This window comes from Petromyzon marinus, chromosome 13 (genome assembly GCF_048934315.1).
Source record: "Petromyzon marinus isolate PM22_M1 ecotype Great Lakes invasive population chromosome 13, UKy_Petmar_22M1.pri1.0, whole genome shotgun sequence".
Lineage (NCBI taxonomy): Eukaryota > Metazoa > Chordata > Hyperoartia > Petromyzontiformes > Petromyzontidae > Petromyzon > Petromyzon marinus.
This window is the reverse complement of record NC_133679.1, coordinates 15,658,944-15,686,092: the sequence shown is the minus strand read 5'-3', so window position 1 is coordinate 15,686,092 and position 27,149 is coordinate 15,658,944. Positions and strand designations below refer to the sequence as shown.

At 52.9% G+C, this 27,149-nt stretch overlaps 1 protein-coding gene across 1 annotated transcript in view; it reads left to right on the top strand.

Moving 5' to 3' along the window:
- The first annotated feature begins 8,784 nt into the window (after nt 1–8,784).
- The window catches only part of LOC116942099 (ciliary neurotrophic factor receptor subunit alpha-like), a 35,350-nt gene continuing 16,985 nt past the window's right edge, over nt 8,785–27,149 (top strand). The window contains exons 1-2 of the mRNA XM_032953684.2: nt 8,785–8,910; nt 19,519–19,600. The gene's annotated coding sequence lies outside the window, so the exon portion shown is untranslated. The remainder of the gene's footprint in view (nt 8,911–19,518; nt 19,601–27,149) is intronic.

Genomic DNA, 27,149 nt, shown 5'->3' with positions numbered 1-27,149 from the left:
ACCCCACCATCACCATCACCCCACCATCACCATCACCCCACCATCACAATCACCCCACCATCACCACACCATCACCATCACCCCCACCATCACCATCACCCCACCATCACCATCACCCCACCCCCACCATCACCCCACCCCCACCATCACCCCACCATCACCATCACCCCACCATCACCATCACCCCCACACGTGTTCCTCGCTCACAAACGCAGAACAGCTGCCTCCTCTCCCCCACCCAGCTCGCCCCCTCCCTCAACCCCCGCGGATCTCATTACCGTGGACATCACTGAGTTGGGAGGGGGCTCTTGACAACTTAAAGACCCCAAACGCGAACCACGTGTCCAAAGACTCCCAAACCGCCGGGAGGGGGGGGGGGGGTGAGGAGGTGAGAGGGGGGGTCTGAGATCCTCACTCGGAGTCGAACCCTCACCAAGGGCGAGAGAGCAGCAGCAAGAGGAGGAGGAGGCTCTGCTCGTGGATGGACTCTCGACTCCAACCTTGAACATCACCCTTACTCTCACCATCACCATCACTCTCACCATCACCATCACTCTCACACTCACCATCACTCTCACCAACACCATCACTCTCACCATCACCATCACTCTCACCATCACTCTCACCATCACCATAACTCTCACCATCACCATCACTCTCACCATCACCCCCACCATCACCATAACCCTCACCATCACCATCACTCTCACCATCACTCTCACCATCACCATCACTCTCACCCTCATTCTCACCATCACTCTCACCATCACCCTCACCATCACCATCACTCTCACCATCACCCTCACTCTCACCATCACCATCACTCTCAACATCACTCTCACCATCACTCTCACCATCACGCTCACCATCACCATCACCATTACTCTCACCATCACCCTCACCATCACTCTCACCCTCACCATCACTCTCACCATCACCCTCACCATCACCATCACTCTCACTATCACCATCACCCTCACCATCACTCTCACCATCACCATCACTCTCACCATCACCATCACTCTCACCATCACTCTCACCATCACCATCACTCTCACCATCACCCTCACTCTCACCATCACTCTCACCATCACCCTCACTCTCACCATCACCCTCACTCTCACCATCACTCTCACCATCACTCTCACCATCACTCTCACCATCACCCTCACCATCACCATCACTCTCACCATCACTCTCACCATCACCCTCACCATCACTCTCACCATCACTCTCACCATCACCCTCACCATCACCCTCACTCTCACCCTCACCATCACTCTCACCATCACCCTCACCATCACCCTCACCATCACCATCACTCTCACTCTCACCATCACCCTCACCATCACCGTCACCATCACCATCACTCTCACCATCACTCTCACTATCACCATCACCATCACTCTCACCATCACCCTCACCATCACTCTCACTATCACCATCACTCTCACCATCACTCTCACCCTCACCATGACTCACCATCACCTTCACCATCACTCTCACCATGACTCTCACATTCACCCTCACCATCACTCTCACCATCACCCTCACTCTTACCATCACTCTCACCATCACTCTCACCATCACACTCACCATTACCCTCACCATCACCCTCACCATCACCCTCACCACCACTCTCACCATCACCCTCACCATCACTCTCACCATCACCCTCACTCTCACCATCACCCTGACCATCACTCTCACCATCACACTCACCATTACCCTTACCTTAACCATCACTCTCACCATCACTCTCACCATCACCCTCACCATCACCCTCACTCTCACCATCACTCTCACCCTCACCCTCACCATCACTCTCACCCTCACCCCTCACTCTCACCATCACTCTCACCATCACCCCTCACTCTCACCCTCACCCTCACCATCACTCTCACCATCACTCTCACCATCACCCTCACCATCACCCTCACTCTCACCATCACCCTCACCATCACCCTCACCATCACTCTCACCATCACCCTCACCCCTCACTCTCACCATCACCCTCACCATCACCCTCACCATCACCCTCACCATCACTCTCACCATCACCTTCACCAGCACCCTCACTCTCACCATCACGCTCACTCTCACCATCACCCCTCACTCTCACCATCACCCTCACTCTCACCATCACCCTCACCATCACTCTCACCATCACCCCTCACTCTCACCATCACCCTCACTCTCACCATCACCGTCACCATCACTCTCACCATCACCCCTCACTCTCACCATCACCATCACCCTCACCATCACCATCACTCTTACTCTCACCATCACTCTCACTCTCACCATCACTCTCACCATCACTCTCACCCTCACCCTCACCATCACTCTCACCATCACCATCACCCTCACTCTCACCATCACCCTCACCCTCACCATCACCCTCACCATCACCCTCACCATCACCCTCACCATCACTCTCACCATCACTCTCACCATCACCCTCACCATCACCCTCACTCTCACCATCACTCTCACCATCACCATCACTCTTACCATCACCATCACCCTCACTCTCACCATCACTCTCACCATCACCCTCACCATCACGCTCACTCTCACCATCACTCTCACCATCACTCTCACCATCACCCTCACCCCTCACTCTCACCCTCACCATCACCCTCACCATCACTCTCACCATCACCCTCACCCCTCACTCTCACCATCACCCTCACTCTCACCATCACCATCACTCTCACCATCACACTCACCATCACTCTCACCATCACTCTCACCATCACTCTCACCATCACCATCACTCTCACCATCACCCTCACTCTCACCATCACCCTCACCCTCACCATCACCCTCACCCTCACCATCACTCTCACCATCACTCTCACCATCACCCTCACCATCACCATCACTCTCACCATCACCATCACTTCCTGGCAACCCCCCCACCACCCACACCCTCACCATCACCCTCACCCTCACCATCACCCTCACCATCACCCTCCACCATCAACCTCACCATCACCCTCACCATCACTCTCACCATCACCCACACCCTCACTCTCACCATCACCTCACCCTCACCATTACTCTCACCTCTACCATCAATCTCACCATCACCCTCACTCATCACCATCACTCTCACCCCATCACCCTCACCATCACGCTCCACTCTCACCATCACTCTCACCATCACTCTCACCATCACCCTCACCCCTCACTCTCACCCTCACCATCACCCTCACCATCACTCTCACTCTCACCCTCACCATCACTCTCACTCTCACCATCACCCTCACCATCACCATCACTCTCACCATCACCCTCACCATCACCCCTCACTCTCACCATCACCCCTCATTCTCACCATCACTCTCACCCTCACCATGACTCTCACCATCACCCTCACCATCACCATCACTCTCACCATCACCCTCACCATCACCCCTCACTCTCACCCTCACCATCACTCTCACCCTCACCATCACTCTCACCCTCACCATCACCCTCACCCTCACCATGACTCTCACCATCACCATAACCCTCACTCTCACCATCACTCTCACCCTCACTCTCACCATCACCCTCACCATAACCCTCACCTCACCATCACTCTCACCCTCACCATTACTCTCACCATCACCCTCACTCTCACCCTCACTCTCACCATCACCCTCACCATCACCCCTCACTCTCACCATCACTCTCACTCTCACCATCACTCTCACCATCACCCTCACCATCACCATCACTCCACCATCACCATCACTCTCACCATCACCCTCACTCTCACCATCACCCTCACCCTCACCATCACCCTCACCATCACACTCACCATCACTCTCACCATCACTCTCACCATCACCCTCACCATCACTCTCACCATCACCATCACTCTCACCATCACCCTCACCCTCACCATCACCATCACTCTCACCATCACCCTCACTCTCACCATCACCCTCACCATCACCCTCACCATCACCCTCACCATCACTCTCACCATCACTCTCACCATCACCCTCACCATCACCCTCACTCTCACCATCACTCTCACCCTCACCATTACTCTCACCATCACTCTCACCATCACCATCACTCTCACCATCACTCTCACCATCACCCTCACTCTCACCATCACTCTCACCCTCACCATTACTCTCACCATCACCCTCACCATCACGCTCACTCTCACCATCACTCTCACCATCACCCTCACCATCACCCTCACCCCTCACTCTCACCATCACCCTCACCATCACTCTCACTCTCACCATCACCCTCACCATCACTCTCACTCTCACCATGACTCTCACCATCACCATCACTCTCACCATCACCATCACCCCTCACTCTCACCATCACCCCTCATTCTCACCATCACTCTCACCCTCACCATGACTCTCACCATCACCATCACTCTCACCATCACCCTCACCATCACCCCTCACTCTCACCATCACCCTCACCCTCACCATGACTCTCACCATCACCCTCACCCTCACCATCACTCTCACCATCACCCCTCACTCTCACCATCACTCTCACCATCACACTCACCATCACCATCACTCTCACCCTCACCATCACTCTCACCCTCACCATCACCCTCACCCTCACCATGACTCTCACCATCACCCTCACCATCACCATAACCCTCACTCTCACCATCACTCTCACCCTCACTCTCACCATCACCCTCACCATAACCCTCACTCTCACCATCACTCTCACCCTCACCATTACTCTCACCATCACTCTCACCATCACCCTCACTCTCACCATCACTCTCACCATCACCCTCACCATCACCCCTCACTCTCACCATCACTCTCACCATCACTCTCACCATCACCATCACCTTCACCATCACCCTCACCATCACCCTCACCATCACTCTCACCCTCACCATCACTCTCACCATCACCCTCACCATCACCCTCACTCTCACTCTCACCTCACCCTCACCATCACCATCACCCTCACCATCACTCTCACCCTCACTCTCACCCTCACCATCACCCTCACCATCACCCTCACCATTACCCTCACCATCACCATCACCCTCACTCTCACCATCACTCTCACCATCACCATCACCCTCACCCTCACTCTCACAATCACCCTCACCATCACCATCACCCTCACCATCACTCTCACCCTCACCCTCACCATCACCCTCACCATCACCCTCACTCTCACCATCACCCTCACCATCACCCTCACCATCACCCTCACCATCACTCTCACCCTCACTCTCACCCTCACCATCACCCTCACCATCACCCTCACCATCACCATCACCCTCACTCTCACCATCACTCTCACCATCACCCTCACCATCACCCTCACCATCACCCTCACTCTCACTCTCACCATCACCATCACCCTCACCATCACTCTCACCCTCACTCTCACCCTCACCATCACCCTCACCATCACCCTCACCATCACTCTCACCCTCACCATCGCCATCACTCTCACCCTCACTCTCACCCCTCACCCTCACCCCTCACATCTCACTCTCACCCTCACTCTCACCATCACTCTCACCCTCACCCTACCCAAACGAAATGAACACGTAGGATTTCGCGACCAATATATGATTGATAATAAAAGGTTTTGGGTTCGAGCGCGTAAATATAAATGTGTCGTTAACCCTCCACCACCCGAATGCCAGTCAGGTTTGTCACGTGTACAAAATGTGCCAATTAGAGACTACTCAGCACATCGGTATGATGGAAGAAAACTCACATTTCTTTTGAACTGATTTTTGTGTTTAGTGTTGTCCTTGTGCACACCTCCGATTTGCACGGTTGGCGACGTACGGTGCGAAAGAAGGTCAACATGCATACATTTACCATTTGAGTCCGACGTTTCCCTACCGCAACGCTATCCCTAACCCTCACTCAAACTCGACCCCTAACTATACCCCTACTCCCTTGACCATCTCACCCCTCAGTGTAAGGCAGGGAAAGGTCCTGGCAAGGAATCCTGATCATCGCCCTGCCAAGCACGCTGAGGAGAGGCTTGCAGAGTCCCGATCTGGTTTCAGCCCGAGGCTGTCCTGCACATATGACATTTTCTCTATCTGTCTGCTACAGCAGTGGTGTAAGGAATTTCAACAGGACCCACATCTCTGCTTTATTGACCTGGTCAAGGCCTGTGACACCATCAGTAGGCCTGGCTCCCTCCTTTCGGTGCAAACGAAGTTCAACACACATCATCAAGGGCCTTTATGATGGTGGTCAGACCCAGGAGTTGCGGGGGCAGTTAAGGAAGCAGTGGGCAAGTTTCCATAGCTGGGCAGAGTGATTATGACCAGTTCTGGTATGGGGCCGTCCATAAATGACGTCACGCGATTTTGGGTCGATTTTGGACCCCCCTTCATCACACGTCACAAAACGTCAGACCCCCCCCCCCTCAAATATGGCGTCACAAAGCTCTCCCCCCACCCCCCCCAAAAAAAAACAAGCTTCAAATCGTTTCGATTTAAAGCTTTCGTGACTGCAGGGATGATTATATTTTATTTCCAGATGCTTCAAATCGCTTTAAACTATTGTCATTGTAGTGCGTATTTAATGTGGCGCTGCACTCTGATGTTGTAGGAGAAAACATTTACTAAAAAGTCTATTTAATTCAGTAGAACGTGTTGTCTATATTTATTTTTAAAGTTGCGCATTTTGACGTGACGTCACATTTCTCAAACCACCCTCCTCGTCACAAATGTCTGACCCCTCCCCCCCCCCTAGGTGCGTCACGTCATTTATGGACGGCCCCTATGGCAGCGGAGGTCTCGCTCCAAATCAGTCGTGCGATCGATACATTCTCTTTGGTTCTATTGGGTAAAGTCACGTAGGTAAAAAAAAATACGTGACTTTACCCAATAGAACCAACGAGTATGGATCCTAGCAGTCATGAAAGCTTTAAATCTAGAATCGATCGATACATTGTTCATCAGCAGCATAACGCTGTGTGGCCTGACGCCCCACACGAAGCTCCTGGTCTTCTCGGCCACAGTTTATACCCTCGATTTTCTATACTTGCGAAACGCCGATTTGAAACATTCAGGCTAGCCTGCCTACAGTCTACCCTGGGTTTAACCAGACATGGCTGGGTCATGTCGTCCTCCGTATGCCCTAGCAGCTTCTGTTTGCCCGGACAGAGATGGCGAAATGGGCGCGGCACGGACTGGAGACGAGATGGACAGATATGGGGCGGAGTGTCTGGAGCTGAGTGGACTTGCCGATGACTGGAACCGGCGGTGTCAAGATCGGCCTCTGTGGAGGAGGCTCGTGAAGGACGCTGCTGCTGCTGCTACTGGGCAGTTGGAGGCAGTCGCCCTCCACCAACTGCGAAGAGCAGAGGAGCGACGCTCACAACAACGAGCGGAGCGCCGGGTGGCTAAAAGGCAGCAAGTTAGCACGGTGGAGAGAACAGGTGGTGATTCTGCCAGTCACCCATGGGCCCCTGGCAATGTCCCCTGACCTCACGTGACCTCAAGGTGCACATAGCCTGGCACAAGCGCCGTGGGCACGACGTCGCCGGCACTGAGTGGCGAACGGCGGCTGCTGCTGTTGTTGTTTAGTTCGGGATGGGTGGCCTCCGCTCTGCACCCAGTGAGTGTTGTGGGAGCGGTGGCGCAGTGGTTAGCGGACTTCACGCTATGAACCCCGGCGACCCGGGTTCGATTCCCGCGTATGATCAACACCGGTGGACGAATACCTGAAACGGTCGTGGGCCACCCCTAGGTCGACTCGGCGTCAAATGAGCACCTGGCTCGGTGCGTAAACATCGCCACTCGGTGCTGACCACCCACCCCTCGTGTGCCTTACCACGCAACTCCGTAGTACAGTACTTGTTGTGTCGGCTATGCGGGAGAGATCTTTGTCGGGGCACGCTCCGAAAGGAAACTCAGGAGCGTTGATAAATACGAGGGGATGGGGGGCAGGGGAGGACAAAGGGAGAGGGGGAGGTAGAGTGGGGAGGGTCCCCCCACCCCCTCCCCGCATCTCCCATCATACCTCGGGCCTATGCGGTGACGACCAAACCCTCGAGCGCACGGACACACGCACGTGCCGAGAACATCACCACAACACCACCACCACCGTCGTTACCATCATCACCCCGTAAAACCATCGTCATCAATATAGGATCACCATAACATGAACCCCTTCGGCAGCGCCCAGCATTAGATGACGTCGCGGTCCACTGGGCCGCTATCTGCACAAAAGCTGCAGGGGAGAGAGAGACAGGGAGAGAGAGGGGAGAGAGAGAGGGGAGAGAGGGACAGGGAGGGAGTGTGGAGAGAGAGGGGAGAGAGAGAGAGAGGGGGGAGAGGGACAGGGAGGGAGTGTGGAGAGAGAGGGGAGAGAGAGAGAGAGGGGGGAGAGGGACAGGGAGGGAGTGTGGAGAGAGAGAGGGGAGAGAGAGGGGAGAGAGGGACAGGGAGGGAGTGTGGAGAGAGAGGGGAGAGAGGGACAGGGAGGGAGTGTGGAGAGAGAGGGGAGAGAGAGAGGGGAGAGAGGGACAGGGAGGGAGTGTGGAGAGAGAGGGGAGAGAGGGACAGGGAGGGAGTGTGGAGAGAGAGAGAGGGGAGAGAGAGACAGGGAGAGAGGAGAGAGAGAGGGGAGTGGGGGACAGGGAGGGAGTGTGGAGAGAGAGGGGAGAGAGGGACAGGGAGGGAGTGTGGAGAGAGAGGGGAGAGAGGGACAGGGAGGGAGTGTGGAGAGAGAGGGGAGAGAGGGACAGGGAGGGAGTGTGGAGAGAGAGAGGGGGGAGAGAGAGAGGGGAGAGAGAGAGAGGGGAGAGAGAGAGAGGGGAGAGGGGGACAGGGAGGGAGAGGCTGAAGAGGGGAGAAAAGACGACGGGAAGAGGGAGCCGCGGAACCGACTGGACTCTACGGGACACTGGTGTGTGCGCCCCCTCGCTGACGTGAGTGAACACACACACCAACACACACACACATCAACACACCAACACACAGACTCACACACACCAACACACACACACCAACACACACACTCACACACACCAACACACACACACCAACACACACACACACACACCAACACACACACCAACACACACACACCAACACACACACCAACACACACACACACCCCAACACACACACATCAACACACACACATCAACACACACACACACCAACACACACACACACCTCACACACACACCAACACACTCACACACACATCAACACACACACCAACACACACACACCAACACACACACATCAACACACACACCAACACACATCAACACACACACACCAACACACACCCACCAACACACACACATCAACACACACACACACCAACACACACACTCACACACACACCAACACACACACACCCCAACACACACACATCAACACACACACATCAACACACACACACACCAACACACACATCAACACACACACACCAACACACACACTCACACACACACCAACACACACACCCCAACACACACACATCAACACACACACATCAACACACACAACAACAACAACAACAACCGCCATTCGCCACTAAGTGACGGTGACGTCACCACGACGCTTGTGCCAGGCCATGTGCACCTTGAGGCCACGTGAAGTGTCGAACGCCTGCTGGCAGGAGGTCACGGGGCAGACCCAGGTGCCACGGGTCGACTGATTGAGATGACTGGCTGGTGCACCTACTGTGCCAACCTGCTGTGCTTTAGCCACCCGGCGCTCCGCTCGTTGTTGTGAGCGTCGCTCCTCCGCCCTCCGTTGTTGTTGGAGGGCGACTGCCTCCAACTGCCCAATAGCGTCCTTCACGAGCCTCCTCCACAGAGGCCGATCTTGACACCGCTGGTACCAGTCATCGGCAAGTCCACTCAGCTCCACGTCCTCCTGTACCACGTCACTCCATCTCTTCTCTAGCCCGTGCCGCGCCCGTTTAGCCCCCTCGATCCGGCCGATCAAAAGCTGTTTCGGCATGCGGTGGCTGGGCATGCGGGCTACATGACCCAGCCAACGCAGCCTTGCCCGCCGGAGGAGCTCACCCATGGGACTTTGCCCAGATCTTTCAAGGATTTGTGAGCTCACACAATCCAGCCTGGTTAACCCCAGGATGGATCGTAGGCAGGCCAGCCTAAATGTTTCCAACCGGCGAAGATGCTCCATTAGGGGGGTCCACGTTTCGCAAGCGTAGAGAAGGGAGGGAATGACCGTGGCCGAGAAGACCTGACGCTTAGTGCGGAGCGACAGACCAGGTAGCTTCCACACAGCGTTACGCAACCGATGAAAATATATTGTCGCTCGACTGATTCGGAGTGAGACCTCTGCTGTCAAACCAGAGCCGTTCGTGAGCTCACTGCCCAGGTATGGGAAACTCTCCACTCTCTCCACAACTGCTCCATCACCGATTGGGAGTTGTGGGGGTGGAGTGTCCGATGATACAAAATACCCAGGCAGGTGCTTAGTTTTGGTGGGGCTGATGGTAAGGCCCCATCTCTTAGTGGCACGCTCCAGTCTCAGCAGCAGCGTCTCCAACTCCGCCTCTGAATGAGCAGCTATTACCAAATCATCGGCATACATAACGTGGTTGAGCAATAGGGAGCCATCCCTTGACCGCACCCGGACATCGATCAGCCTTCCCATTGTATCTGTACTAGATGGAAATTCCTCCGGTACAGCTACTGAAGGCTTCACGATCTATGTGGTTGAGATAGATGTTAAATAATGTTTGAGCCAGAGGACATCCCTGCCGCACCCAAGGTGTACAGGCAATGGCTCTGACTACCAGGCACGTAGTTTTACCCGGGCCTGCTCACCATCATGAAGGTCCTTAATGAGCGTGAACAGAGGGTCGGGGACTCCGAGAGCACGAACAACAACCAAGAGCCCAGACCTACTGATGGTATCATAGGCCTTGATCAGGTCAATGATGCAGAGATGTAGGTCTTGTTGGAATTCCCTACACCACTGCTGTAGCAGACGGACAGAAAATATGGCATCTGTGCAGGACCGCCCTTTCCTGAAACCGCATTGGGGCTCCGCAAGCCTCTCCTCAGCGTGCCTAGCAAGGCGATGTTGAATAATCCTTGCCAGGATCTTTCCCGGCACACTGAGGAGTGAGATACCCCTGTAGTTGTTACAGTCTGTGCGGTCCCCCTTCTTAAAGAGGGGGACCACCAGGGCATCCTTCAAATCCTGCGGAACCCGTCCAGTGGTCCAGACTGTTGTTATGATGTCATGTAGGGCAGTTTGTGCACAACCGCCACCCTCCCTCAGCATTTCGCTTGGGAGATCATCTCTGCCTGGTGCCTTTCCTGGTCTCAGACTCTGCATCGCCCTCAGTACTTCCTCAACAAATGGCACCTCAGCCAGCCACTCACAGGGGGTGACTTCTTCCAATAGTTGAGGCACCGCAGCCTCGGCAGGGTCATCCCCACTTTGTCCCACGTTGTTTTCCTGGGTGACGGATTTCCCTTCCCACAGGACCTCACAGAAATGCTCAGCAAATCTGCAAACCTGTTCCTGGGGGTCGGAGATTGGATCACCGTTCTTTCCCCTAATGATGGTAATAGGTGTGGCGCTGCACGTTACTTTTTTGATGGAATTGAAGAGCAATTTGTGATCGCGGGCCACTGGGGCAGACTCCATCTCCTCAGCAACCCGCAACCACCACCCATCCTTGCAGTGCCTCACGGCTCTCCGAACCTCCGAGCGAAGGCTGCGGTAGGCCTCCTCATTCTCTGACGTGGGATTCTGTAGCCGATGACAGTGGGCTGCAGGTTATTTTTATGGAGTTAATGGGCGATTGGGGTTGGCATCGTTCCCCACTCCTCCTGATGTCGAGGGTAAATGGGCGAGGTTTAGGACTGTGACTCATGCAGCTGCAATGGCTGCTTTGGGTATGCGGTCCAGACCTCCCCAGAGACCCTGGCTGACAGAGGAGGTGTTCAAGCTGGCTGAGAAAAAGCAGCAGGCCCACTCTCATCGGCTCCAGCATCCCACGTCAGAGAATGAGGAGGTTTGGAGAGCTGTGAGGCGCTGCAACACACCAACACTAACAAAAACAAAGATCCACCGTATTGCCTGAACAGATTGTCGGGGCAAGTTCTGTTAGCAAGCAGCACCTATGAAGGCCAGCACGACACATGGGGGAGTGGGTGGCCAGCACCACTGCCCGGCCGCCTTTGTCTCCCCAGTGGCGATGTTTACACACTGCACCAGATACTCATTTGAGGCTGAGTCGACCTAGGGGAGGCTCAGGACCGGTTCAGATAATTGTCACTTGTGTTGGCCGTGAGCGGGAATCGAACCCAGGTGGCCAGATTTGTAGCGCAGAGCTATAACCGCTACACCACCGCTCCCCACAACATACACAGTAACACACACACTAAACACACCAACATGCACACCAACACACACCAATACACCAAAACATACACTAACACAAATGCAAAGATACCCCGTATAACCTTAACTGACTGTGGGGGCAAGTGCTGGTAGCGAGCACCTATGAAGGCCGGAACGGTACACGAGGGGGTGGGTGGCCAGCACCACGCCCGACCGTCTTTGTCTCCCTAGTGGCGATGTTTACACACTGCACCATGTGCTCATTTGAGGCTAAGTCGACCTAGGGGAGGCCCAGGACTGGTTCAGATAATCGTCACTGGGTGTTGGCCGTGAGCGGGTTCAAAGCGCAGCACGCTAATCGCTACACTACCGCTCCCCACACAGTAACACACACACACCAACACACTAACACATACACACCAACACATACACACTAACACACACACCAACACAACAACAACAACCGCCATTCGCCACTAAGTGGTGGTGACTGACACCACGACGCTTGTGCCAGGCTATGTGCACGTTGAAGTCACGTGAAGTTAGGGATGGAAAAAAACACATTTTTTCAGATCCGAATTTGAGGGTTAAGGTTCAAACCTTAATAAACCAAATAAACCTCGTGGTTTTATTCGCAATACTTCCAGATCAGTACTTGTCCTCCTCCGACGAGTTCCTGTCGTAGCTTTCGGACATATAACTGTATTCGGCGAATGCCGCAAGTTGCTCTTAAGGTAGTCTAGCTTCTCCACCGAACTGGGCGCCAAGCTGTTCTTGAGCTCGCTGTGTATGAAACCCATAGTTGAGAAGTTGCGCTCCGAGGCTACAGTGGATGTCGCCATCGTGAACAGCTTGAAGCCGATCTTCTGAAGATTGGGCCAGGCCACGCCGTCACTGCCAATACTGCAAAGGTGTTTTACATCCCTTGAGCAGCATAATGAATCTAAATCCACCGGCATCCTTCTGCTGCGCTGAAATGACGTACTCGGTGAGCTGCATAAAGAGCGCCTCTTGTCATCAACTGCCATCTCATCGTCGATCGGTGTCTCCAGTAAGATGTTATCCAGCTCTTTTCGATTAGGCGGGCTAAAGCCCTCTCCAATGAAGCGAGGATCTAACAGATACGCCAGTCCATCGACCTTTCCGTACATGAACTGAAAGCGACTTGCTGCCACCTTGATCAGGTAGTTGATATCTTCAGTGTTCACATGACTGTCTTCGTGCAGCTTGGCAAACTCAGCATGGAGGGCGTGAAAATCCGGCAAGACTTCAGAGACTGGTACGGAATCGGATTTATATTTTACAATCAATGCGTCGATGGGCGTGAGAATGGAAAGGGACTTCTGCAACAGAGAGACGAAGTCGTCACTCGTAATGATGGTCTTGATTTGCATTCGCTCGGATTCCTGAGCTGCCATCCCCTTGATGAAGCTGCGAGCTGTGACAATAGAATGCAGAATCCTCTCCGACAACAACAGCGTCTCGCAACAGCCTTTGATCATTCCCAAACGTGTAAGAGCTGGCCGGACCAACGCTCAAACGCCAGCGATCTTCTGTTCAGCCTGCAGCTGTGCCTTAAGAATGTGACTGTTGTGAAACAATTTGAGCGTGTCCTTGCACCCCACGATGAACTCAAGCTGGTACTCGAACGGATAGTCAATCGGGTATGTGTGTTTTGATTGGCCGGCTTTCCTCGTCTTCGTGGCAGAGAATATGTCCTTGACAAGCAAATGCAGACCATGCGATGTACAGCCTTGGAAATAGGATGGGTGAGCCTTCGAGAGCTGTTCCCACACATTCTTGTTGGTGGATGTGTTGTCGGTAACCGCGCCAGCAAATGTAGTCTTCGGATGGGACGCCATCACACGTTGAAGATCCGAGGCGATCCAGTCAGCGTTGTCGCCCTGCTCTCCAGTGGACACCGACTCGAAAAACAACGTTGTGGACGGTGATGTGACCATGTAGTTCACAATCGGATCATTCTTGATGTTTGACCACGCATCAGATGTCAGGAAATTGGTCTTATTGTCCAGGACGGTGTCAACCTTCTTTTTCATGTCAATGTACGCCCTGTCGAACAATGGTCCGGCCAGCCTCTTCCTGTTCGGCAGCACTGCATCTGGGTGAAGGGCCTTTACAGCAGGTTCTCCTCGTCGACTCGCTGGAACGACGTGCCCGAGACAAAGTAATATTGCCGTGGCCTGCTCCAACTTCCCCTTCGTTCGCTTATCAAGTTTGGGTATTAGGTGATCTTTGATCGATCCTTGCTTCATCAACGAAGCATTCAATGTAGATGGAGTTGAGCTGCCGCTTGCCTTCGATGGCTTTGCCCGCTTACCATTGGGACGATCATCTATCTCGGTGCATTCATTGTCCTCCGAAAAGCGGAGAATTAATTCAGGTGCCTCATCACCCGCTCACTCTTCTTGTGATGGTTGAATCTGGTGCGACAATGGTTGCAGACGGCACTCTTCAACTTGTACGGTTCCGGATCATCGGTGAAGTAGTGCCAAAACTGGCCCATCGAGCGTCCTCTGGCCTTCCCTCCACTCCATCCTTCTTCGCGTCGGCCACTCCATTCTTCTCCATCACGACATTACTATCACATTCTTCAGAATCGAGTGAATCCTCATCCAGGTCCTGATCGATGATCCTGCTTGCGGTGGACATTGGGTTCGTTAGATGACACTAGTAACTCAGTAATGCCAAGATTTCTGATTTCTGAGCTCCAGCCTTCCGCAGTCCTGTGCCCCCGAATGTGCCAACTTGCTGTGCTTTAGTCACCTGGCGCTCCGCTCGTTGTTGTGAGCATCGCTCCTCCGCCCTCTGTTGTTGTTGGAGGGCGACTGCCTCCAACTGCCCAGTAGCATCCTTCACGAGCCTCCTCCACAGAGGCCGATATTAACCCCGCTGACACCGGTCATCGGCTAGTCCACTCAGCTCCACATCCTCATGTATCACATCACTCTATTTCTTTTTCAGCCCGTGCCATGCCCGTTAAGCCCCATTTATGCCACCAAACAGAGGCTGTTTAGGCATGCGGTGGCCAAACATGCTGACTACATGAACCAGCCAATGCAGCCTAGCCTGCCGGAGCTCACCGATGAGACTTTGTCCACATCTTTCAAGGATTTGTGAGCTCCTCACACAATCCAGCCTGGTTAAACCCAGGATGGATCGGAGGCAGGCCAGCCTAAATGTTTTTAACCGGTGAAGATGTTCCATTAGGGGGTCCACGTTTCGCAAGCGTAGAGAAGGGAGGGAATGACTGTGGCCGAGAAGACCCGAAGCTTCGTGCGGAGCGACAGACCAGGTAGCATCCACACAGCGTTACGCAACTGATAAAAAGATAATGCCGCTCAACTGATTTGGAGTGAGACCTCTGCTGTCAAACCAGAGCCGTTCGTGAGCTCACTGCCCAGGTATGGGAAACTCTCCACTCTCTCCACAACTGCCCCATCACCAAAATGGTACAAAATACCCAGGCAGGTGCTTAGTTTTGGTGGGGCTGATGGTAAGTCCCCACCTTTTAGTGGCAAGCTCCAGGTTCAGCAGCAGTGCCTCCAACTCCTCCTCTGAGTAATCAGTAATTACCAGATCATCGGCATACATAACATGGTTGACCAATAGGGAGCTATCCCTTGATCACACCCGGGCATCGATCAGCCTCCCATTGTATCTGTACCAGATGGAAATTCCTCTGGTACTGCCATCAAAGGCTTCACGAACTACGTGGTCGAGATAGATGTTAAATAATGTGGGAGCCAAAGGACATCCCTGTCGCACCCCAAGGTGAACAGGGAATGGCTCCGACTCCTCGCCACGTAGTTTTACCCGGGCCCGCTGAAGGTCCTTAATGATGGTGAGCAGAAAGTCATGGACTCCGAAAGCACGAAGAACAACTCAGAGCCCCAGCCTACTGATGGTATCATAGGCCTTGACCAGGTCAATAATGTTGGATTCCCTACACCTCGGCTGTAGAAAACGGACAGAAAATATGGCATCTGTACAGGACCGACCTTCCCTGAAACCACATTGGGGCTCCGCAAGCCTCTCCTCAGCTTGCCTGGCAAGGCAATGTTGAATGATCCATGCCAGGACCTTTCCCGGCACACTGAGGAGTGAGATGCCCCTGTCGTTGTTAGAGTCTGTACGGCCCCCCTTCTTAAATAGGGGGACCTCTAGGGGATCCTTAAAATCCTGCGGAACCCATCCAGTGGTCTAGACTGTTGTTATGATGTCATGTAGGGCAGTCTGTGCACAAATACCATCCTCCCTCATCATTTCACTTGGGAGATCATCTCTAACCACTATGTTTCCTGGTCTTTGACTCTGCATCGCATTCAGTACTTCCTCAACATATGGCACCTCAGCCAGCCACTCACAGGGGGTAACTTCTTCCTCCAATATTTGAGGCACGGCAGCCTCAGCAGGGTCATCCCCACTTTGCCCCATGATGTTTTCCAGGCTGAGGGATTTCCCTTCCCCCAGGACCTCACAGAAATGTTAATCAAATCTGCAAATCTGTTCGTGGCGGTCGGAGATTGGATCACCGTTTTTTCCCCTAATGATGGTAATAGGTGTGGCACTGCAAGTTACTTTTTTGATGGAATTAAAGAGCGATTTGTGATCGCGGGCCACTGGGGCAGATTCTATCTCCTCAGCAACCCGCAACCACCACCCCTCCTTGCAGAGCCTCATGGCTCTCCGAACCTCCGAGCGAAGGCTGCGGTATGCCTCCTAATTCTCTAATGTGGGATGCTGTCGACGATGAGAGTGGGCCTGTCGCTTTTTCTCAGCCAGCCTGAACACCTCCTTTGTCAGCCAGAGTCTCTGGGGAGGTTTGGACCATGTATCCAAAGCAGCCATTGCAGCTGCATGAGCCACAGTCCTAACTCTCACCCATTTTCCCTCGAAATCAGGAGGAGAGGGCACGGTGCTAACCCCAGCTGCAAGCGATGTTGAAATTCACGCTTGCAACTTTCATCAGCTAGCTGAGACCAGGCCACTATGGGTTTGAATGGGGTCCTGGGTGTACATCCACCACCAGAGTGGAAGAATGGCAGGCGCATCTTACAGATGACAAGTCGATGGCCAGTGGGCAGATCAGCTCCACGGTAGGTCCTGGTATCAAGGGCATGAGCCCGCATCTGCTGTTCCATCACTATGTAATCCAGCAGATTTTCTTGCTTGGACCCGGCATGGATCCATGATGTTGTGTGGATATGCCGATGCCGGAACAGTCTGTTGGTAATTACAAGCCCATGGGCTGCACAAAAGTCTAGCAGCCTGCTACCCTTGTTATTGAGCTGATCTGGCCCATGCCTTCCAATCACTCCAGACCAGGTGCCAGCATCAGGGCCAACTCGGGCATTAAAGTCGCCCAACAGGATGACTCTATCCCGAGGGGCCACTTTAGCTAGAACCTGTGGCAGGTCATAGAAGGCATCTGACTCATCGGCTTTGCCTGCATCCCTTCACGGATGTTCGTCTTCAGTGGGGGCATAAGTAACCATGACCACCACTCCTTGCCTCTGGTTGATGGGAAGGCGAGCCCAAAGTAACCTGGGGCTTATCACTTCCCACACCTCACCGCCACGCTCCCATGCCCCCTTCATTATTTTGTTCAGAAGAAGAGCTACTCCCTGTTGTTTGGCAGTCTCCTGCCCCGAGTAGAGGACAATCCACCCCTCATGGTGGCAGGAGCCAGAGCCAGTCCACCGGACCTCCTGAATACCACAGAGATCCAGATGTTACCGGTCCAGCTCCCGACAGAGGAGTGACAGCCTCTCCTCCGCAGTGAGCGTTCGAATATTCCACGTGGCCACCCACAGTGTTTTTTTCTGTTTCTGGAGGAACCCCAAGGGTCAGGATTAAATCTCCTGGCTCCGCCAAATGGGTTGTCCCCCCGGGGCCTCCGGCACATAATTCGATTTTTATTCCATGGTATCGTGGTAATTTATTTGAAAGTGAAGGGATTACCAGCCCCTCGCACCCGTCCAGAGCCCCCATTTGGCCGCTGTGGTGGTTCCAAACGCCATGAAGGGAAAGGTCAATCTAAACTGGCCCTTTCCCCATGGCACTGCTCACCACAGCGTTGCCATCTGGCACCAATGAGGAGGTAGGGGGTTGTTTTGCCGGACCATCAACACACACACACACTTGTATACACACACCCACTCACACACACACACTCACACACTCACACACACACAGACACACTCACACACACACAGACACACACAGACACACACACAAACTCACACACAGACACACTCACACACAGACACACACACAGACACACACACAGACACACCCACACACACAGACACACACAGACTCACACATAGACACACACACACAGACACACACACACACAGACACACACACACACAGACACACTCACACACGCAGACACACACAGACACACACACACCAAAACACACACACACACCCACTCACACACACCCACGCACACCCACACACCAACACACACACAAATACACCAAAACACTCCACAACACACACCCAATACACACACCCAAATCACCCCCCCCCATCACGCTCCAAAATACAGACGCCCACGCACAAACCATCACACACAATCACACACACACATCATCACACACGGATACATCCCATCACTCACATACACCATCACACAAAGATATCCCGTATAGCCTTAACAGACTGCTGGGACAGGTGCTGTGTAGCCTCGTCCCTTTGTTATGGTTAAGGGGGCGCACGAGCGCCTCCCGTCCGGCCGCCTTTGTCTCTGCAGCAGTGCCAAGTTCCTAATTTAATTAAGGCCGAGTCTACCTAAGGGACGGCCCAGGAACGGGCCTGATGTAATTCGCCACCGTTGGCCGTGAATCTTACTTCAAGTCGCTGGGTTCCTCGCGCAATGCGCTTAACACTGCACCGCCGCTCCCCAATCCGTAACGCGTGCACACTCCTCGTGTAGCTTTTAACGGCCTGGTGGGGCAAATGCTCTTAGCGAGCACATATTAAGGCCTGAACGACACACGAAGGGGGTGGTGTGGCCATAGCCACGCCCGTTCGCCTTTTTCTCCCCCATGCTGAGTCAATCTCATGTGGCCCGGTTCGAATGCGCAGTGCGCTAACCATTGCGCCACCGCTCCCCCATTCGGCTTCTCTGTTCAACCGCCTACCACGTCCCTGACGCCCAGGAGCAAGAGTCGCCATTCGCAACGCAGCGGCGCTGACATCCGCAAGGCTGTCCGTGCCAGGCTACGTGCACCAGGTGCAGAGGTAAATACAGCTTTGGGATATGAACCAGAATAATTCCCAGAATAGATAAGTGGACGATTCGACTCCTCCCCATATCAGTTTTAACTCCCCACCGCTCTCGACATGCAGTGCCTCATCAGCAGAGTCAGGCTCGCTCAGCACCATCTCCAGGCATGGATTCGACATTGAGAGTCTCATCAGCGTAGGCTCGCTTGAACCGCTGCTGGCGAAAGTGCCTGCAGGTGTTTAGAGGTGAGGTCCTCTCCGTGAGACCACGGCTCCCAAGTTTGACGCGGGGCTCCAATGTGCACCATGCTCGCTCGTAATCATCAGCAGAATCGGCGTTAGAATTCCGAGAAGTGACCGCGTCAAATGTGGGTGGCCCGGTGCCTATTTGCATGTCTGGATTCTTGAGAGTTATCGTTGGTGGTGGCGGTGGTGACGACGAGGATGCATCAGCGATCCGCGTACCGATTATTACCGACCTCGAGGCAGAGAGGAGACGCATTTTCAGGTAGGGGGGGGCAACCCCTCCAGCAATGAAAAATGATAGAGTTGTTAGTAAGTAAGGAGTTAGTAAGTAAGGAGTTGTTAGTAAGTAAGGACTTGTCCCTTGCTTTTTATTCGACGCGTGTGCGGCGATGGTGCAGCCATCGATCGAGCGTCGAATTCGAACCGCGTTGTGTGATCGACATCGCGCTCGCTGAAGGTGTTGATGCCTTCAGGGAAGTCGTGTACTCTATACGCAACTGCGCACAATTTTGTGAGTCACTTACAGTGAGGGAAAAAAGTATTTGATCCCCTGCTGATTTTGTACGTTTGCCCACTGACAAAGAAATGATCAGTCTATAATTGTAATGGTATGTTTATTTGAACAGTGAGAGACAGAATAACAACAAAAAAATCCAGAAAAACGCATGTCAAAAATTTTATAAATTGATTTGCATTTTAATGAGGAAAATAAGTATTTGACCCCTCTGCAAAACATGACTTAATACTTGGTGGCAAAACCCTTTTTGGCAATCACAGAGGTCGGACGTTTCTTGTAGTTGGCCACCAGGTTTGCATACATCTGAGGAGGGATTTTGTCCCACTCCTCTTTGCAGATCTTTTCCAAGTCATTAAAGTTTCGAGACTGACGTTTGGCAACTCGAACCTTCAGCTCCCTCCACAGATTTTCTATGGGATTAAGGTCTGGAGACTGGCTAGGCCACTCCAGGACCTTAATGTGCTTCTTCTTGAGCCACTCATTTGTTGCCTTGGCCATGTGTTTTGGGTCATTGTCATGCTGGAATACCCATCCACGACCCATTTTCAATGCCCTGGCTGAGGGAAGGAGGTTCTCACCCAAGATGTGACGGTACATGGCCCCGTCCATCGTCCCTTTGATGCGGTGAAGTTGTCCTGTCCCCTTAGCAGGAAAACACCCCAAAAGCATAATGTTTCCACCTCCATGTTTGACGGTGGGGATGGTGTTCTTGGGGTCATAGGCAGCATTCCTCCTCCTCCAAACACGGCGAGTTGAGTTGATGCCAAAGAGCTCCATTTTGGTCTCATCTGACCACAACACTTTCACCCAGTTGTCTTCTGAATCATTCAGATGTTCATTGGCAAACTTCAGACGGGCATGTATATGTGCTATCTTGAGCAGGGGGACCTCGCGGGCGCTGCAGGATTTCAGTCCTTCACGGCGTAGTGTGTAACCAATGGTTTTCTTGGTGACTATGGTCCCAGCTGCCTTGAGATCATTGACAAGATCCTCCCGTGTAGTTCTGGGCTGATTCTTCACCGTTCTCATGATCATTGCAACTCTACGAGGTGAGATCTTGCATGGAACCCCAAGCCGAGGGAGATTGACAGTTATTTTGTGTTTCTTACATTTGCGAATAATCGCACCAACTATTGTCACCTTCTCACAAAGCTGCTTGGCAATGCTCTTGTAGCCCATTCCAGCCTTGTGTAGATCTACAATCTTGTCCCTGACATCCTTGGAGAGCTCTTTGGTCTTGGCCATGGTGGAGAGTTTGGAATCTGATTGATTAATTGCTTCTGTGGACAAGTGTCTTTTATACAAGTAACAAGCTGAGATTAGGAGCACTCCCTTTAAGAGTGTGCTCCTAATCTCAGCTCGTTACCTGTATAAAAGACACCTGGGAGCCAGAAATCTTTCTGATTGAGAGGGGGTCAAATACTTATTTCCCTCATTAAAATGCAAATCAATTTATAACATTTTTGGCATGCGTTTTTCTGGATTTTGTAGTTATTCTGTCTCTCACTGTTCAAATAAACCTACTATTAAAATTATAGACTGATTATTTCTTTGTCAGTGGGCAAACGTACAAAATCAGCAGGGGATCAAATATTTTTTTCCCTCACTGTATATTTGCTTTGCCGTTACTTATTGCCAATTATGGATTCAGACTATTGTTCTATCATCTCATAGAGTCCCTAGCACGTAATAAAATGCTACACAGTGGCAGTGGGGGTCGCAAAATTTCGAATTATTACTAATAAACCCCAATGATCCGATCGATATTAGGGATTTCGATCGGATCATTGGGGGAGCACGTGCCACTCCACCCCCACTGGCTCCGCCAGTGCTACCACCACCCTCTCATCATCACCATCACCCTCTCATCATCATCACCACCACCCTCTCATCATCATCATCACCACCTCTCATCATCATCACCACCACCCTCTCATCATCATCACCACCACCCTGTCATCATCACCACCACCCTCTCATCATCATCACCACCACCCTCTCATCATCATCATCATCACCCTCTCATCATCATGACCACCACCCTCTCATCATCATCACCACCACCCTCTCATCATCATCATCACCCTCTCATCATCACCACCCTCTCATCATCACCATTACCACCCTCTCATCATAATCATTATCACCCTCTCATCATCACCACCACCCTCTCATCATCATCACCACCACCCTCTCATCACCACCACCACCCTCTCATCATCACCATTACCACCCTCTCATCATAATCATTATCACCCTCTCATTATCACCACCACCCTCTCATCATCATCACCACCACCCTCTCATCACCACCACCACCCTCTCATCATCACCACCACCCTCTCATCATCATCACCACCACCCTCTCATCATCACCACACTCTCATCATCATCACCACCACCCTCTCATCATCATCACCACCCTCTCATCATCATCACCACCACCCTCTCATCATCATCACCACCACCCTCTCATCATCATCACCACCACCCTCTCATCATCATCATCACCACCCTCTCATCATCACCACCACCATCTCATCACCATCACCACCACCCTCTCATCATCATCACCACCACCCTCTCATCACCATCATCATCACAACCCTCTCATCATCACCACCCTCTCATCATCACCACCACCCTCTCATCACCACCACCACCCTCTCATCATCATCATCATCACCACCATCCTCTCATCATCATCACCACCACCATCTCATCATCACCACCACCCTCTCATCATCACCGCCACCACCATCTCATCATCATCACCACCCTCTCATCATCACCACCACCACCCTCTCATCATCACCACACTCATCATCATCACCACCACCCTCTCATCATCATCACCACCACCCTCTCATCATCATCACCACCCTCTCATCACCACCACCATCTCATCACCATCACCACCACCCTCTCATCATCATCATCATCACCACCCTCTCATCACCACCACCACCCTCTCATCATCACCACCCTCTCATCATCACCACCACCCTCTCATCATCATCATCATCACCACCCTCTCATCACCACCACCACCCTCTCATCATCACCACCCTCTCATCATCACCACCACCCTCTCATCATCACCACCCTCTCATCATCATCACCACCACCCTCTCATCATCATCACCACCACCCTCTCATCATCATCACCACCACCCTCTCATCATCATCATCATCACAACCCTCTCATCATCACCACCCTCTCATCATCACCACCACCCTCTCATCACCACCACCCTCTCATCATCATCATCACCACCACCCTCTCATCATCACCACCACGACCCTCTCATCATCATCACCACCATCCTCTCATCATCACCACCACCATCTCATCATCACCACCACCCTCTCATCTTCACCGCCACCACCATCTCATCATCATCACCACCCTCTCATCATCACCACCACCACCCTCTCATCATCACCACACTCATCATCACCACCACCCTCTCATCATCATCACCACCACCCTCTCATCATCATCACCACCCTCTCATCATCACCACCACCATCTCATCACCATCACCACCACCCTCTCATCATCATCATCACCACCACCCTCTCATCATCATCATCACCACCCTCTCATCATCACCACCCTCTCATCATCACCACCACCCTCTCATCACCACTACCACCCTCTCATCATCATCACCACCACCCTCTCATCATCATCACCACCACCCTCTCATCATCATCATCACCCTCTCATCATCACCACACTCATCATCATCACCACCACCCTCTCATCATCATCACCACCATCCTCTCATCATCATCATCATCATCACCACCACCATCTCATCACCACCACCACCACCCTCTCATCATCACCACCCTCTCATCATCACCACCACCCTCTCATCATCATCACCACCACCATCTCATCATCACCACCACCCTCTCATCATCACCACCACCCTCTCATCATCATCACCACCACCCTCTCATCATCATCACCACCACCCTCTCATCATCATCACCACCATCCTCTCATCATCATCACCACCACCATCTCATCATCACCACCACCCTCTCATCATCACCGCCACCACCATCTCATCATCACCACCCTCTCATCATCACCACCACCACCCTCTCATCATCATCACCACCACCCTCTCATCATCACCACCACCCTCTCATCATCACCACCACCCTCTCATCATCACCACCACCATCCTCTCATCATCACCACCACCCTCTCATCATCATCATCACCACCACCACCCTCTCATCATCATCACCACCACCCTCTCATCATCATCACCACCACCCTCTCATCATCATCACCACCATCCTCTCATCATCATCACCACCACCATCTCATCATCACCACCACCCTCTCATCATCACCACCACCACCATCTCATCATCATCACCGCCCTCTCATCATCACCACCACCACCCTCTCATCATCATCACCACCACCCTCTCATCATCATCACCACCACCACCACCCTCTCATCATCACCACCACCACCCTCTCATCGCCACCATCCTCTCATCATCATCACCACCACCCTCTCATCACCACCACCACCACTCTCTTCTTGATCCCCTACATCTGGGCCCGGCCATTCCTTCTCCCTGTCCTCATAAGAGAGATGATAGTGGAAGGGGGGTAGATGAAATAGAGGGAGCTGATGGGAGAGAGGAGGCAGAGAGAGATGAAATAGGGGGTGGGGAGAGAGCTGGGAGAGACAGCGGAGAGAGCGGGTTGTTCTGTGATTCCCCCGCTCTCAGCTCCCTCTCTTCCCAGGACCCTACAAGAGGACGGAATGTCTCTGCCCACCCCGCCCCGTATAGGATGTGTTTGTGACGGTTTCGCGTGACCCATTAAGCCAATTTAGGCCGCTACATTGACACGGGCGTTAAAATAAATCCATGCGGGAATGATGTACAATCACAGAGTACTGTAAGTGCCAACGGAACGCTCTCAATTAGTGAACCCATTGACTGTACTGAGGACTGCTCACCCCCACCCCCTGCTGCCTTCCCACTCTGTCTACCCCCCTGCTTCTAAACAAAGCCATTCCAGGAAACAACATCAACAGAGACTCCATACTCTCTCCCCTGTCACTCTCCCCTCGCCTTCTCCCTCCTGTCCCACCCCCTCTCTCACTCTCCATCCTCAATCTCCCGTCACACTCTCCTTCCTGTCACTCTCTCCCCGCTTAATGATTTATTCAGTTCATGTAAGAGCTGCATGTTAGGGGAGAGGCCCTAGGAGGAGGGCCCTGAAAGAGGGGGGAGGGGCCTTGGAAGGGGGGGGGCTTTGGGAAGGGGGGGAGGAGACTGTAGGGAGGGGGCTGTTGAGATAAAATCAAGAGTGGGGAGTGGAGGGGAAGCTGTGTAGTAGGGGGAGAGCGGAGTGGGGCAGTGTGGTGTGGGAGGCTCACAACCGCACAATACAAATACAATACCAATACCCGCCTTTCGCCACTAAGTGACGGTGATGTCACCATGGCGTCTGTGCCAGGCCAGGTGCACTTTTAGGACACGTGAAGTGTCGAAGGCTCGCTGACAGGAGGTTTCGGGACAGACCCAGGTGCCAAGGGTTGGCTGACTGAGATGACCGGTAGATGCACCAGCTGTACCCTCTACTGTGCCAACTTGTTACATTTTATTATCCTCCCGGCGCTCCGCTCGTTGTTGTGAGTGTCGCTCCTCTGCCCTCCATTGTTGCTGGAGGGCGACTGCCTCCAACCGCTCAGCAGCAGCATCCTTCACGAGCCTCCTCCATGGGGGCCGATCTTGACACCGCTGGTATAAGTTGTCGGCAAGTCCACTCAGCTCCACATCCTCCCGCACTGCATCAATCCATCTCTTCTCCAGCCCATGTCGTGCCCGTTTAGTCCCCTCTATGTGACCAAACAGAAGCTGTTTGGGCATGTGGTGGCTGGGCATGCGGGGTACACGACCCAGCCAACGCAGCCTTATCTGCCATGAGGAGCTCACTGATTGGAATGTGTCCAGAGCGTTCAAGGATTTGTGAACTCCTCACACAATTCAGCCTTGTTAAATCCAGGATGGATCGTAGGCATGACAGCCTGAATGTTTCTAACCAGTGCAGATGTTCCATTAGAGGGGTCCATGTTTCACAAGCGTAGAGAAGGCAGGGGATGACTGTGGCCGAGAAGACCCAAAAATTAATGCAGAGTGACAGACCGGGTAGCTTCCACACAGCATTGCACAGCAGATGAAAAGATAATGCCACCCGACTGATTCGGAGAGCTCTGCTGTCAAACCGGAGCTGATCATAAGCACACTGCCAATGTATGGGAAACTCTCCACTCTCTACACAACTGCCCCATCACCAATGGACAGCTGAGGGGGTGAAGTGTTTGGTGGCACAAAATACCCAGGCAGGTGCTTAGTTTTGGTGGGGCTGATGGTAAGACCCCGACTCTTAGTGTCAAGCTCCAGGTTCAGCAGCAGTGCCTCCAACTCCTCCTCTGAGTGAGCAGCAATCACCAGATCATCAGCATACATAACATGGTTGACCAATAGGGAGCGATCCCTCAACTGCACCGGAACATCGATCAACCTCTCGTTGTATCCATACCACATGGAAATGTCTCTGGTAAGCCATGCAAAGCTTCTCGAACTGCGTGGTCAAAGATGATCTTAAATAATGTGGGAGCCAGGGACATCTCTGTCGCACCCCAAGGTGAACAGGGAATGGCTCCAACTCCTGGCCACGCAACTTTACCCGGGCCTGCCCATCATTGTGAAGGTCCTTAATGATAGGGAGCAGAGTTAGGGACTCTGAAACAC